Genomic DNA, 13,628 nt, shown 5'->3' with positions numbered 1-13,628 from the left:
TGCTCTACGTCGGGCTACCTTTGAAGGTGACTCAGAAACTGCAATTAATCCACCATGCAGCAGCTAGACTGGTGTCCGGGAGTGGCCGCCAAGACCATATAACACCGATCCTGAAAGATCTTAATTGGCTCCCAGTACAATTCCGAGCACAATTCAAAGTGTTGGTGCTGACCTTTAAAGCCCTAAACGGCCTCGGTCCAGTATATCTGAAGGAGCGTCTCCACCCCCATTGTTCTACCCGGACACTGAGGTCCAGCACCAAGGGCCTTCTGGCGGTTCCCTCACTGTGAGAGGCCAAGTTACAGGGAACCAGACAGAGGGCCTTCTCGGTAATGGTGCCTGCCCTGTGGAACGCCCTCCCAACAGATGTCAAGGCAATAAACAACTATTTTACTTTTAAAAGACAACTGAAGGTGGCCCTGTTTAGGGAAGTTTTTAATGTCTGATGCTGTATTGTTTTTACTATTCGTTTGGAAGATGCCCAGAGTGGTTAGGGAAACCCAGCCAGATGGACGGGGTATAAATAATATATTATTATTATTATTATTATTATTATTATTATTATTATTATTATTATTAAAATGCCTTTATTTTGGGACACTCCCCCAGAACTTAGACAGTGGGCAATCTGGTATGGGAGAATGTGATCCATTAGATATTCCTGAACCAAATGTGGCAGATGCTGTATGGTCCAAATGACTGTTTATCTAGTATTTAGTCATTTAACAACTTTGGCCATTTGTCTTATCCTGCTAAGTGGCAAGGTCAATTTTATTATACCCCAGCTGCAGTTCTGGTCTTGTGAGAGAGGCCACAAGCTTCTTCCCTTTTTCTCCACTGTCTTGAGCAATTTATGAAAATAGCCATTAATTGTGCAGAACTCATACAACTTAAATGAATTCTTCCATTAATTGATTAATTGAATTATGCTATCATTCATTCATTCGTTTGTTTTTGCATTCTTTCTCGTGCATTTGTTCACTGTTCCACAATTGCTCCAAACCCTGCAGTAAACATTTAAGTCTGAAACAATAACCAGAAACTTCCAATTCCTAACTGAAATAAATATGATAACACTGCAATTATGTGAAGCTTATGCTCATGATAGTCCCTCATTTCAGAATGTATTACAAATTCAATGCTATAAAGAGAAAGGTGCATTTTTACACATTATTAAATATTCTTATCTTAAGCTATTATATCAGCACATAAACATGTATTATGAAACATTACAATGCCTTAAAAATGTTCATTACCTCCACTCTTCTCTATCAGCTGGAGGTTAATGCAAGTCAGATTTTTCTGTTCAACTTTAAACCCACTCGAGAATGAAAGGAGAAGTTGATCCTCATTGTTATTTTATCCACAAGACAATTTAGAGGCAATTTGTCGTGCAAGACCATAGGCTTTTTATCCCTTTTTTATATTCTTAATCGATCTTGGTGCACAGACAATAATTTGGGAATACAAAAACTGCAATCAAGGTTGAGGAGGCATCACTAAGATTGTCTGCGAGATGTACGTTATCTCAAGAGAGTAATGATCTCTAATGAGAATCAAAACTCATAAAAGAGATGGCAACAATGCTAATTCATGCCTGGAAAGATGTGCTTTCTTGAATTAGAAATTTGGTTTGGGCGTGCCTTTCCCCCTTCTTGAGAAGAATAGGAAACAAAGAAATGTTGTGGACCATTATGCATATGTTACTTGTTCTTTAATATACTACTCACAGTCTGTGAACAAGGCTAACTGAATGTTTGCCCAAAATCCACAGAATACATTGCCATATGTTATGGGTAGGGAACACTCAGCTTCTCTGTTTGGCTCTAAGGACTCTACAAGCTCCCTCTCTAGGCCATGTCCACTGGACATCCCCATGCCCTTCTTCAATGCTTTTTGCCTTGCTTAACTTTTCATCATCTGGATGGAGAATGAAGAGGTGTGTGAATGTTTAAAGCAGCTGGTTTTGCGTGCTGAGGTCCCCCAAAACCCCTACCCCAATAACTCAGACATCACACGTAATTTTTGTTTAAGGTTTTTGGCATAATTTTGGCCACAACTTTATTTTATACAAATTGAGAGTGGTTGCTTAGGCATTGGTTATGACTACCTGTCCCCCCCCCCCCCGCCTTGGGGGGACAGCACTGACTCCCTATTCAGTCCGGAGGAAGCAAGGTCAGAGTCAGATGGAGCTGCGTCACAGGCCCTCATCCGCTCCGTGCATGTTCCTTGAAGCTTACGCGGCCCGCACCCTGCCGTCAGGGTTTGGACGAAGGGGATGGTAAGCTTCAGAATTCCTTTAACGGAATACCCGTCAGCAGCAGCATTGGAGGGGCAGGCACAGCCAATCCATACCCCTCCACCAACCAATTTTAACCAATGCCTAACCGCCATTCGAGCCCTTACGCTCGCCGCCAACCACTCACAAATTAAGCCACACCCTCAGCCTGGACACCATATCATCCAACCACACATCATTCCCAACTGGCGAGAGATGAACTCCGTCATCCCTGTAAAACTCAATCGCCTTGAATGAAATCAGAGGGTGAGGGATCACAGACCCGCCCAGATTCACCACCAGCTTACTTGCCGCGGATAATCCGCTTCCTTATGCGTTCGGTGGCAGCTGGGCAAGGACTACCTCGCCAAATGAGGCGTTGCAATAGCTGTGACCAAATTAGCTTAGTTGACGGCACCAGTGCCGCCAGCTCTCCAAGGTCCTGTAATATGGCAGCACGCAGCCCGTAGCAGGAAGAGGAAACCATATCATTCTCCCCGAGCTGCACCACGATCGCTGAAGGAGGGCCACACTGGAGGACACGCCTTCGCATGAGAGGTAAGAATTCCCTCCACAGCATCCCCCTTCTGGAGATCCAGGACACATGTACGTGCTGCGGGAATCCCAGGCCATCACCCAGTTCGGACTGGCGAGCTCTGTCCGCAGCCCAGTGCACCATACTGTGCCCTACTATCCAGATACGGATAGCAGCCCGACCTAGGGTTAAAACACACACATGTAAGTACAACAACGCATTATTTCCGCACATAGCCTTTGAATGCGTCCGATCTCCACCGTCCCAGGTCCTTTATCCTCTTACTGACAAACCCCAGTGGGCGGCAGTTGTAGCCGCCCCAATCCTAAATGAGTGAGGGGCAAACTCAGTAGCCGAAGGCCGCAAGCCGCCACAGCTTTACGCAACACACCAGTAAACTTGTGTCTCACCAGCGGGCGGCCATTTTCGTAAATGAACAGGGGCCCTTCACCACCAGGACGCAAGGCTAAATACTTCGTCAGGTCTTTCACCGGGCAAGGGCCACTTTCACCAGTCGCAGGGAGCGTAATAACAGCGCCCCTGCCTAGTTGGTCCGTCTTCGAATTCCTGACATTAACCTGCAGGTCCATTGAAGACACACCAACGTCCTGCACCAGCAAACCCTTTGAACCCCCGTCCCGTTTGGGCTCCAGGACCACCTCTCCGACTCTCAGGGCCCCAAAGAAAGCTAACGAAAAGGCTGCTGAAAAAAGCCGAGCCTCAAATTTGCCCAACAGATGCTCCGCAGCTTAGACCGCATCTGCGCCAGCAATTCAATTGTCATGGGCCGTCTGGAAAACGGGCCTGGAAGGAGTGAGTCGCCCCCATCCCTCCAGGGCCCTACGCACTACAAACTTCCCACACGGATCTTTGTTAAAATATGCCTTATTAAAAAAGGAATTGCTGCCGAGTGCAGACGTAGGGTCCTAGCTGCCCGACGCATCTGGAATAGATGTGCCAGATACCGGAGCACCTGAGAGGTGGAATGGGAGGTGGTAACTTCCCCCACAGACAGCCCACTAAATAATAAAAGTCTGCCCAGGCCTTTTTATAGGACCTCAAGGTAGAAGGTGCAACAGATGCAGCTACTCCCTGTAAGACTAAGTTCTGCCAGGTTCCAGAGATGATCCGGGAAAATTTCCGGACGGTCTCGAGCCACTGGCACCAGGGACCTGAAACGCTCCATCTGAAAACGGGACAGAGCATCAGCAATTTCGTTAGAAATTCCCGGGACAAAACGGGCAGAAAACACAATGTTAAAACGCAAGCAATGCAAAACGAAGGCCCGAAGAAGGGCAGATACCCTAGGGGATCGTGAAGACTGCTTGGCCAGTACATTCACCACCGCCTGGTCATCGGTCCAGAAACAAACACGATGATCCCTAATGCTCGACCCATAAGTGTACTGCCACTACAATGGGAAAAAACTCAAGAAAGGTTAGGTCCCGAGTTATAGCCCGCCCCCGCCAAGCAGGAGGCCAGCGCTCACCACACCACCTGCCGTCCCAGTACGAGCCAAACCCCAAGGACCCCGCGGCATCAGAATGCACCTGGGAGTCGTTGTGGAGGTTCAAAGTGTCCTGCCACAAGGACACCCCATTGAACTCGTCCAAGAATTCCAGCCAAATAGCAAGGTCCGCCCATACCTGAGCAGGAAGGCGGACCCTGTGATGCGGGGCCTGCAAGCCCGAGGTAAGTCTGGCCAGGCGGGAACAAAATGGTCGCCCTGGGGGGACCACCCTGCAAGCGAAATTCAGATGGCCCAGTAATGACTGAAGCTGCCGCCGGGAAACCTTCTTTAAAGGAATCATATCCTCAATAACCTTTCTCAAATTGGTTATTTTTCCAGGCGGCAAGCTAGAGGTTTGAGCCACGGTATCTAACGAGATACCCAGTTAAGTCAGCTGCGTAGAAGGACCCTCGGTCTTTCAAGCCGCTAAAGGGACACCCAGATCTTCCGTTAAGGAAGCAAGGCCTGCAATAAGACTACGCAGTCCCCTGTATTGCCTGCCGTCGCACTTTGCCAGTAAAGCGCCCGGCCCGAATTTCCGGTTCATCTTGATTGCGTGATCAAGAGAAGCGTACCTCACCGAACAAAGCTCCGGGGGAATCACATCATTTACTGACGTGCCTCTAGGATATGAGAGATTATGAAGTAGGCGAAATTCCCCCGGGGCTCTGGGAACTATACCCAAGGTGAAATATGCAAATTGGGGAAAAAGGGGGGGGGACGGCAAAAGGACCGGCCATGCGACGTAAAGCTAGTTCTTTACCAATTTTCTTACGCACCACCTCTGGCATATCCCTAAACGATTTTTGGTTCGCTGGGTTCCTGGCAACCGGGGTAGAGACCACCGGGTTCTAAAACCTAAAGAAAAACCTTCACGCAAGTAAGACGCCGATTTGGCATCAGGGTGCGACTTCAACAAAGAAAGCAGCGGCTGCAGCCTTACCGGGGTGTAAGCTAAAGAGGAAATCAGACTACCTTCCTGCTCCCGCGGCAGGGGCTTGGGCAGCGGCTTTGGGGGGGTTGCTGAGAGCCCCCTCCTTTCCGAAAGGGGGGCGGCAGCCTCCCAGACACATGGACCCGGAATGGTTCCCTGAACACTTATCTCACCCATGTGCGTATTTACCGGATTGCCGTGGACAAGCGCCCTTATTGAAATCCCAGTAAAAAAGGCTTACGTCCTAACCTTGTAGGGGCAACCTTGAATTTGGGTATCAGGAACCTTCTTATCTAAACAGGGGGCCACGTAAGTGGTCCAGACATCCAAGTCCTTCCGATCCCAGTGGGCCGCAGGGATCTCTGCTGCCCTACGCCATTGTGAAGGCGGAACGGACTATGGATAGATACACCCAAAGATGTAAGGATCTCCTGGGATAAGCCGCGGCCACAACTCCAGCAAAAACCTGGAAACTATCTAACCAACACTCAAAGGTCCTATCAGCCTTAGCTGTGACCGTCTGCTTCTTTGGAACAGGCAGGCCCTTATCCAGAGGCTCCCGGCCTTCCAACGGGGGGGCTAGGCTGAATATATCAACATAGCGGCCGCCCAATATCCTGGAACGCAATTTGGCGGACAGGTGAGCCCCCGGAATGATGTCCCTGGCCGAGATGGTGGAGACCTTTACGTCCGATACCAGGACCCCTTCAAGGCAGTCTTGTACTGCTCCATACCTAGCCCTATGGGAATTCGCCCTCCGCTCCCAAACCCATTTTTTGGGAGCCCCGAGGTTTCCCCGAAACCCCAGTATAACTTAAGGGGTGCTTCCTCATCACTAGCACTCTGGGATGACGCACCTGATGAAGAGGACGAGGTGTCTCTATGCCTCCTCTTGGCACGCCTCCTCAAACTTTTCTTATGGCGGCGATGACCACCTGAAGATGTCTTCGGAGGAAGAGGGAGGCTATCCTCGACCGACGACTCTGATGCATCGCCCTGCTGTGGAGTAGCTGGAAGTGACTGGAAAGACACAACCTGTGAATGACCAGGGATCGAGCTGCCCACAGTTGCGGGCTGCGCAGGTAAACCCCGCACAACAAGACCCCGTGCAGGTGCCCTCTTTCTAACCCCAACCCGGGCGGAGACCCGACCCCGTGGCCCGGCAACCTGCAACACAGGCGGCACCGAGGATCGAGCCTGTGGCGGGTCAGGTAAGCAGCCACTGAGGAACCAGTGTGGCAGAAGAAGTTGACGGGGTCGAGCGGCGATACATCAGACCATCCAGCTCCGCCTCCATCCCTGCCAGAGCCACCGGTCACCAGCCAAACTGGAAACCATGGACTGAAGGCGTTTTACCGACTGGCCCGGTTCAGGAAAACGTAAGGCCTGCGACGGGCCTTTTATAGGCCGCTTTGCAGAGCAGGCAGGACCAGACTTCTGTATTGCCTTCTTTGGGGCCATCCCAACTACTGGTATAAAAGAAATAAATTCGAATTAAAATAAATAAAATTGAAAATCACCAAGTTAGGACAAATTAATAAGATTATTGCTGGATTAAAGATAAAGGACAATGGACGAGATAAGAAAAGAAATAAACTAAATAAATAAATAAATAAATAACTAGATTGATAAAAGAATAAAACTACCAGCGGGCAGGAGAATAACCCAAGGCCTATATATTCGGAGTTAGTCAATGGTATAAGCAACAGCAAACCTGAACAGGTAAAAGTCAACAATCCCTGCAATACCAGATTGGCCACTAGGGGCCACTGCAGTGCCAACTAGCACGAGCAGGCGCTGCAGTTACTAAGCCTGGCCAGCAGAGGCCTCTATCAGCGATGCAGGGGCAAGATGGCGCTCCCGCCAAATTGCCCTCAAAATGGAGGAACACAAGTGAGGCTGGGCTAAGAACCAGGGATCAACTCTCCAGGAGCCCCCAAGCGCCGGATGAGGAGGCCCAGCGACGCAGGTAAGGCTCCGCGACTCGCACGCCCCCCCAGCACCCCCAGAGGGCCCGCAGAGGGACGGGAGGGGCGAGAGGGGAGGGAGGGAAAGCGGATAAACCGCTCCCCCGTCCACGAGCCGAGAGGCCCCCACAGGCCTCAATTCAGAAAGGCGGCCCGGGCCAGCAAAGGCCCCGACCGCAGAAGACCCCTGCGCCGCCGGATCCGGCCCAGGCGCGGGCGATTGAGGCACCACCGGCGGGCTGCGCGCAGCAGCCGCCGCAGCAGCGAGCCCCGGGAGCCCCCAGGCCACGACACCGGGAAGGCGGCCCAGGCCGCGCCAGCCCCCAACCGCGCCGAAGTGGGCCGGGGCCGATCGCCGCGCCGCCAGATGCGACCAACGGCGCGGCACGGCAGGCCCGGCCGGGCCCGACCCGGCCGCGGGCGATGAAGGCGCTTCCCCGGCAGGCCACGGGCAACCGCAGCGGCAGCAGCGAGTCCCAGGGGAACAGCCGGGCACGATGTGAGTGATGGAAAGGGGGAGGGGGGTAACGGCCGAACCGCAGCTGCGGTAGGCCCCTGAAGCGATAGGCCGCGGATCAGGGGGCAGGAGCCGTTTCAAGGAACAGGCCCAGCCGGGCCAGACAAGGGCACAGCAGGGACCCAGCCCTCCCGGCTAGAGCCTTCCCGGCCCGGACAACGGCTCGGCCGAGAGCGGGCCGTAGCCAGACGGGACCGGGAGATCACCCCCCCCCCCCCGCAGGGAGAAGACAGGGATAAATATTAACAGGAAAAGAAAAATTAAATTAATAATACATAAATCAGAAAAACTAACTTAATCAATCAGCTTGGGGATAAATAAAAGTGGAAAGGAAAGAAAGGTAAAAGCTAAGATCAATACGACCAAAATTTCTCTCGCTGATTCGCTCCGGTGTGAAAGATCCGATGTCCACAGCGAAAGAGAAAGAGAAAGCTGTGGACCCTGCTTATATAGGGCCATTGATCCCACCCCTAAATTGGCAACATCAATTTTACCCCAGTAACAACATCATCCAATCTGCTCCAGCCCATTGCCATTAATGGCCTGGACACTTACTGGGGGTTTTGTTCGGCCCCATCCGCAACACGTGCTCTCTCTTTTATGAGAACACGCTTTGTGAAAGAGAATTACAGTGGTACCTCGGGTTAAGAACTTAATTCGTTCTGGAGGTCCGTTATTAACCTGAAACTGTTCTTAACCTGAGGCACCACTTTAGATAATGGGGCCTCCCACTGACACTGCACAATTTCTGTTCTCATCTTGAAGCAAAGTTCTTAACCTGTGGTACTATTTCTGGGTTAGTGGAGTCTGCAACCTGAAGCGTCTGCAACCTGAAGCATCTGTAACCCGAGGTACCACTGTACAGTGGTACCTCTGGTTATGAACCTAATTTTCTCTGGAGGTCCTTTCTTAACCTGAAACCATTCTTAATCTGAGGCGCCACTTTAGCTAATGGGGCCTCCTGCTGCCACTGCCCCACAATTTCTGTTCTCATCCTGGGGCAGAGTTTGATACCCAAGGTACTACTTCCTGGTTAGCAGAGTCTATAATCCGAAGTGTTTGTAACCCGAGGTGTTTGAAACCTGAGGTACCACTGTACATGAAAATGATGTACCGGTGGTATTCGACTCCTACTAAGTTGGCAAAAAATGTATAGGACAAGTACAAATACATGCTGGAAATGTAAAGAAAAAGAAGGTACCTTTTATCATATGTGGTGGACCAGTAAGGAGGCAAAAGCTTTCTGGGAGATGATATACAATGAAATGAAAACAAATGTTTAAAATAACTTTGGTTTAAAAAACCAGAAGCGTTTTTATTAGGAATTACAAGTACTGACATTCCAAAGAACCAGAAAAGACTTTTTATGTATGGAACAACAGCCAATCGAATGCTGTTAGCCCAGAGATGGAAAGAAGAAAAAGTCCCAATAAGAGAAGAATGGCAAACCAAGCTAATGGACTATGCCGAAATGGCAAAGTTGACTGGAAAACTCAAGAACCAAGAGGACAAAAACTTTACAATAGAATGGGAAAATTTTTATAACTTATCCAAGAGACCTCTGTAAGCAAATGGAAACAATGGCAGGATTTTGATTTCACTTGTAGTGTAACAATTACCATGGAAAATATGGATTGATATAATAGTTAGAGTGCAGAAGAATATGCAGTTTTTAATATTTAAAATGGGACACCAGGGAAGGGGTGGGAGGAAGTCCTGAGATTTGGAGCAAACTCTGTATATGGTTATGTACTTGATTTTTTTTAAAAAAAAATTGTATTGTAAAATCAAATAAAAATGATTTGTTAAAAAAACACAAAACACCTGGCTTTGTGTGCTTGGAATGCACAATGGCAAGAGTAACATCCATCATCTCCAACTCTTGCCTCTAGACCTATCTATACAGTAATTGGCATATTGCCTCTGAAAATTTCCCAAACATGAAATGAGACTCTCAGGCTGCATATTCACAGGCTGAATTTATTTATTAGTTTATCGTATTTACTGAGGTGAAGCCTCATGAGTTTTTCTGTTGAAAGCCTTGCCTCTCGGTTTCAATGCAGGATGAGTCAGGAAACAATCAACCTTTTTCTTTAATCACAATATCCAAAATGGTCACCACTTTGCATCCTGTCATGATGATGCTCTGACGGTCAATAGAGAGGAAGACAAACATTAGAATTCCTGCATTGCACCAATATTATCTTCCTTTTTCTTTTCTTTTTTACCCATGACCTCTGGGGAAAAGTTTTCCCCACCAGAAAACAAATGCAACGAAGACCATTATTTTCTTAGCACTTAACTTTTTCTTCAGTTCAGAGTTGAGGTCTCTTTTCAGGGGAAATTGTATTTTGGTTTGCTTTCCCTCTTCTCACTTGCTCATTCCAGGAGCCATCGGTTAGTTGAAAAATGTGATGTCAGATCTCACTCTAGATTTGGATTCTTTTCATTCACAGTTGGAGGTGGCTGAACGAAAGCATCGTTATGAGAGAATTCAATCACGGCTCAACGCAATTTCACAGATCCTTATTGTTCCATTTAGGAAGAAATGGCTCAGAGTTAATGTAAACGGTTGTGGGAATTTGAGCAACAACCAAAAAAGCCCCTACCCATTATCCATATTGTTGATATTCGACACACATAGGTTACCACAATAAATCTTGCGCTAATCAGGGCATCTTTATGCAACAGAGAGCCAAAGATAAAGTATGGGAAATTATAATAAGAGGAGACTCGACATGATCAGACTTGTAGAAAGATAACTACCTGGGAAAGCTGAATTTACTTTTCTGTGTTCACAATGAGGCAAAACAAAGCACGGAGGGAATTTCAGGGAGACATTAGATTTGATTAAAAAGTTTAAACACAGCCAATGTCATGCATCTCTCAGGATAAGCACAAAATGAATTCACTGAGTGCCCCCAAAAGTTGTATGTTACCAACACAATTGAAAGTCAAGTGGCATAGACCAAACAGAACGTGGCTTTAGCCAATATGAATGTTTTGGCCCATTTCACGTCAAATACAAATCAGCATTTGCCTCAGATATTGATTTAAATTAGAGTTACTCAGGGGTCTCCTGTCTATAATTTTGTATGCCAAACTGAGTGGGAAATAAACAAACAGTAGGGGGGGCATCGAAAGCCAGATGTTGAGTGTTTGTCAGCTCTGGTACAATTTTATATTTTTAGTAAACACCTCTCAGAGGGGTGGCACGTACAGTAGGACCTTAACTCAAGGACCTTGATTCCTATTATGGCTGAAACCCAAATCTTCTGGTGCATCTGTAAGCTTGTGTTTTAAATGGAATTAGAACCAGAGGAAAAATTACAGGCGCTAGAAGATTGAGCCTGATGAAATTATTCTCTTTGCTATGACTGAGGGCTCCTTGAGACTGGTGCTTTACTATTCCTTTTTTGAGAAAAAGTTGAGACTTTCACAATAAAATATTAAATATACAGTGGTGCCCCGCAAGACGAATGCCTCGCAAGACAGAAAACTCGCTAGACGAAAGAGTTTTCCCTTTTGGAGGTGCTTCGCAAAACGAATTTCCTATGGGCTTGCTTCGCAAGACAAAAATGTCTTGCGAGTTCCTGCGGGGTTTTTTTCCTCCCCCCCTTTTCTAAGCTGCTAAGCTGCTTATCAGCTGATCTGATAAGCTGATAAGCCGCTAAAAGCCGCTAATAGCGCTAATCCTCTAATCCGTCAATGGGCTTGCTTCGCAAGACAAAAAAACCGCTAGACGAAGAGAATCACAGAACGGATTCTTTTCGTCTTGCGAGGCACCACTGTATATATATCCTATTTTGAGGGCTGGTGTGAAGGAATTTTTTGGGGTGGGAAGGAGGAAACTGTAAATAAACTTTATGTAAATCTGCTCCAGTCCTTCAAAGAACTGAGCAAAAAAGAAGGAAGGAACTAGATATTATATAGTTCAGTTTGGTTGCATATACAACTGTAGCAATGATGTATTGAATTTTGCAAATGCCAGATTAGGATTTACTGTTTAGTTTAAGGAACACAGACTTTTCTGAAAGATCACACCCCCCTTTCTTTAATTCTTCATTTAATTTCGTCACCAATCTTTGTTCCCTTCCATGTTCATAATTTTGTCTGCTCTTAGGAGGTGTTCTGGTCACAGAGCAATTACTTCCAACTCTCTGATTTCACACTATAGATTTCCACTTATGGTTGAAGGCTTTTCCATTCTTACAAGATTACACTGACAGCAAAGGCTATTTTGTCTTCCATCAAAAGTTAACAATAGCGCAAGGGCCACGTATGTGTATTTGATGAACACAGATTTTGTCCTTTGGTTTCTCCAGATCAAACTTCAGGCTGTCAAAATGTTTGGGGAATTCAAGTTTTCAGATCCCCAGTCTAGAGGAAGTGAAGCCCTCCTTAGACATTCTACTCGTGAGTAAAACTAATGCACACAGTGTGGAAATAAGTGTGCTAACCTGCCCCACATATCAGTCTCAAACTTCTGAAGTGCACACCTCCATTTGTGGAGAGTCATTGTACAGTTTAGAACCCTGGAAGATTAGGGTTCTAGATGCTCCATGCAAGTGAAGGTTGGTGGAGCTGGAACTTATATTGAACTGAAACTGACTAGGGATGCAATCCACACACACACCCTCAAGCTGTGGGAAGTTTGAATTGACTGAAGGCATCACACTTCTGGCAGTGCGGCTGTACTTTTGCCAAATGGGCAGGTGGACAGTAGCCCCCCCTAGTGTTAAGCTCCCAAACCAGCTGTTCCAAGGATAAGGAAGGGGCAGGAGTTTCTCTCATAGCTGGCACCACTTGCCATGGGACCAATCTGCCCGCCTTCCCATTCCCCCCCCCACTGCCACTGTGAGTGGCCAGCTTGCAGATATTGGGAGCACCAGCATCCACCACACAGCATCCAGAGCCAGTGGGCAGTTAGAATTGCTCTGTAAGTGACTAGATTTCCCCACTGATTCTCAACAGGATATAAAGTCAATTAAGTGTGCAATACTCTGCATATCTACGGAGAAGCAAGCCCCACTGGGTTCAATGGATCTTACTCCCAGACAAATACATCCATTGCTTTTTTTCCTAAAAGAAAAAAATGTTTAGGGGTACTCACATTTTCACTCAAGAAAATCACCATTTTATAGTTCAAATCGGGGGAAATAAATACAGTAAATGGACAAAAGTACAAAGAACATGCATTACACCGGGAAAGGAAAGGAAGCCACCATTGGAGGTGGTAACAACAAAACTAACCAATCACCGTGCTAGATTCCAACTTCTACTTCACACATTAAACACTTGCTTCTGTCTGATATTATTTATTTATTTATACATACATACATACATACATACAGTGCTGCCCCGCAAGACGAATGCCTCGCAAGACGGAAAACTCGCTAGACGAAAGAGTTTTCCGTTTTGGAGGTGCTTCGCAAAACGAATTTCCTATGGGCTTGCTTCACAAGACGACAATGTCTTGCGAGTTCCTGCGGGTTTTCCCCCCTCCCCCCTTTTTCTAAGCCACTAAGCTGCTTATCAGCTGATGCGATCAGCAGATAAGCCATTAAAAGCCGCTAAAAGCCGCTAATAGCGCTAATAGTGCTAATCCGCTAATCCGTCAATGGGCTTGCTTCGCAAGACAAAAAAACCGCTAGACGAAGAGAATCACAGAACGGATTCTTTTCGTCTTGCGAGGCACCACTGTACATACATACATACCCTGCCCATCTGGCTGCATTTCCCTAGCCACTCTGGGCAGCTTCCAACAAAATATTTAAAATACATTAAAACATCAGTCATTAAAAACTTCCCTAAACAGGGCTGCCTTCAGATGTCTTCTAAAAGTCAGATAGTATTTTATTTTCTTGACATCTGTTTGGAGGGCATT

At 47.3% G+C, this 13,628-nt stretch overlaps 1 long non-coding RNA gene across 2 annotated transcripts; it reads right to left on the bottom strand.

Moving 5' to 3' along the window:
• Positions 1-9,701: 9,701 nt before the first annotated feature.
• On the bottom strand, positions 9,702-12,280 carry LOC309531077. 2 transcript variants are annotated; one of them, XR_014219057.1, is made up of 3 exons: positions 12,206-12,280; positions 10,045-10,207; positions 9,702-9,887 (listed from the first exon to the last, which is right to left on the bottom strand). It is a non-coding gene; the product is annotated as an uncharacterized lncRNA (long non-coding RNA). The 2 variants fall into 2 exon arrangements; XR_014219058.1 differs by having other exon boundaries at positions 12,202-12,273.
• Positions 12,281-13,628: the final 1,348 nt, after the last annotated feature.

This window comes from Podarcis vaucheri (assembly GCF_965113315.1).
Source record: "Podarcis vaucheri genome assembly, chromosome: 4".
Lineage (NCBI taxonomy): Eukaryota > Metazoa > Chordata > Lepidosauria > Squamata > Lacertidae > Podarcis > Podarcis vaucheri.
Note: the sequence above shows the minus strand (reverse complement) of the source record. Positions and strands in the feature narration are given on the sequence as shown.